We start from the raw sequence: 2,938 nt of genomic DNA, 5'->3' as shown, positions 1-2,938 counted from the left end.
TCCCAGGCTGTGCCGAGTGGCTTTTTTAGTGGCGGGGATGAGGCAGGCAGGAGAGATGCTGCTCTAGGTGGGTACCGCGTGGGATCGGCGGTGAGGGCACCCACCCCAGCCCTGTGTGGGACCTCTCCCGCGTGGGTAGCACCCAGGTAGGGTCAAGGTTTGGGCTCCTTAGGGCTGATTTCGGTGCATGTGGCTCTGGGTTCCCCAGCTCGGATGCACCCAGTCAGTCCCAGTCTGGAGGGGCTGGCCGGATCTGGGTGGGTTGCACAGGGGTGTCTGGCTCGTTGCCCAAAATCTGCTGGGGTTATTTTTGTTATTATTCCTGTTTCTCGTAATTTCAGCTTGAAAGAACCCCCATGCTAGGGACCAAGCTCCCATCTGACACTGCCCCAGTCCCTGAAATACCATGGAGGGCCAAGCTTCTGCTCTGTGCTGGGACATGGGTGGCCCATGCCACCAGGGGAGGAGGAAAATTCAAGAAGAGGGGAAAGCCAGTCCTCGGTGGGTTTTCCTCAACTATTTCCTGCCCCCTTCATCTCCCATGCCTCTGGAAATAAAGGTTTTTTTTTTTTCCTTTCGCCCTGCTCACCCTGCCTTCAGGCATTCACCGCTCCACTGTGTGGTATCCCGCTTGCACATGTCCTCTGCCAGGGAGAAGGTCCCTACAGCTGGTTCCTGCCTTTTCTGGAGGGGGACCTTGAGTGGAAACCACCAGAGTGCTAGAGACTGAAGGATTTGGAGAAGTAGACTGTCCGGATGGGCTTGTAAGCTCCGTCGCTGCCAAAATCCCTGGACCCCAGGAATGTGACTTCCAGCCTCTGCTGTCCTTCACGTGGTTGATGGCCATGGCAGTAGATGAGGCTTTGTGAGCATCTGGACCAGGTCCGCTCAGCGCTGTGCCTTTCTGCGCAACGGAGATGCGCCCAACCCAGAGGGATTTATTGAGGTACAGTATACGGTTTGCTCTGAACGGACTGTGCCTTCCGCTGGGGTCGTGTCGCTGAGCCCACGAACCAGCTTCAAAATGGCTTTCGATCGCGCGCGAAGTTTGCATGGGAGTTTCAATTCCCAGGCTTTCGCCTCTCGTCCTTCAGGTGAGAGTCGGCATCGAAGGCTGAGGGCATGATGGATGCACCCACCCTGTCATGCTTGATGTGCACCAAGCGACACCTGAAAGGGCAGATGTCGGGACACTGTCATCTACGCTACAATTTGGCTCATTTCCATTTCATTCTGCAGCAGCAGACTTGAAATAGCCAATAATCACATCATACCTTCGTGGTCCAGCAGCCAAGCTAGCATTGATGGCTTGCATCATCAGAAGCTCAAGAAAGAGCGCGCCCGCCCCTGTCCCTGATGCCCACCCTGGGAACACACCATCAAAGGCTCTACAGATGAAGAAGGACGAAGCAGACGACTTTATTCCAAAACCGACTGCAACTTCTCTGACCTTTTGTAGTGTTCATTTGCTGTGCAGGCCGTAGGGAGCTGGGGTTAGAAAGATCCCTCCAAGTCTGGGAGCCACCAGGTCAATGGCCACACTAGGGTTACAGTCAGATGGCCGAGAAGTTGGCTTTTACTCTCGAGCAACCAAAAGGTAGGGAATATTGGGCTCACTCATACTTCTCCCACCTCCAAGCTGTTGTGCTGGCAACTAGGCATGAGATGATAGTTTTGTCCCTGATGTGTGACACCAAAGTAGCAACAAGCCACGTGGGCACACCAGAGGCCTCTGCGTTTAAGAGATGTTTTGCAGATGTTTTCACCTTATTCCATGAGGTACATACCATATCCTGGTGGTTAAAGCCCTGAAGCCAAATTGTAGCGTAGATGGCGTTGTCCCTTGAATTGAGATCTAGGTTCTTGTCCCCACTTACTGGTCCGTGAGATGTGACCAAATCATTTAACCTTGCTGTTGCTCAGGATTTCCACTTGTGAGATACAGAGGCTACAAACCATTGCTCCTCCCGAGAGCTGAAAGCCGAGGATGGAAATACTGTACCCCTAAATGAACACTCTTCACAGCAGCTTTCCAAAATACATAAGGGCTACAAAATGATCGGAGGGCTGGAGCACCTCTCCTATGAGGACGGGCTGAGAGAGTTGGGGTTGTTCAGCCTGGAGAAGAGAAGGCTCCGGGAAGACCTGATTGTGGCCTTTCAATGCTTAAAGGGGGCTTAGAAGAAAGATGGGGACAGAGTTTTTCGTAGGGCCTGTAGCAATAGGACAAGGGGTAATAGTTTTAAACTAAAAGAGGGGAGATTCAGACGAGATAGAAGGAAGAAATGTTTTATGATGAGGGTGGTGAGACACTGGAAGAGGTTGCCCAGAGAGGTGGGAGATGCCCCATCCCTGGGAACATTCCAGGTCAGGTTGGACGGGGCTCTGAGCAACCTGATCTAGTGGAAGATGTCCCTGCTCATGGCAGGGGTGGTTGGACGAGGTGACCTTTAAAGGTTCCTTCCAACTCAAACCATTCTATGGTTCTATGATAACGCAAAGAGAAAAAACGATCCAGCAAAGCCCAGAGGCTGGCTGTGGAGGTGTCAATATGATGGGCACAGTGCTGGTGGGCTGTTGTATCACTTGCAAGGTGTAGTGAGGGCCCCCGGCCGTGGCTGGAGACACGTTGAGCTGGCTGGACCTTCAGCTGGACACGGCTTTCCAGGTCAAATGGTACAGTGATCGTCTGGAGAATGAGCTGAAACACCTTGTGGAGCACTTTTTATTTTATGGGATCTTTACTTGCATTCATCTGTCAAAATAATAGACCAGGCGACGCTGTTCACAGTAAGAAAGCTGGGAAATAATCAGCAAAACTACGGCTTTTCAATACTACGGCAGCTTTAGCTAAAATGTTCCAGTCTTCACCTCCTGCTGAGCTAATTTTAGCTCTCATTCAATGCAAAAAAAAAAGAAAAGAAAAGAAAAAAGAACA

This window comes from Harpia harpyja, chromosome Z, assembly GCF_026419915.1.
Source record: "Harpia harpyja isolate bHarHar1 chromosome Z, bHarHar1 primary haplotype, whole genome shotgun sequence".
In the NCBI taxonomy this organism is placed as follows: domain Eukaryota; kingdom Metazoa; phylum Chordata; class Aves; order Accipitriformes; family Accipitridae; genus Harpia; species Harpia harpyja.
Note: the sequence above shows the minus strand (reverse complement) of the source record.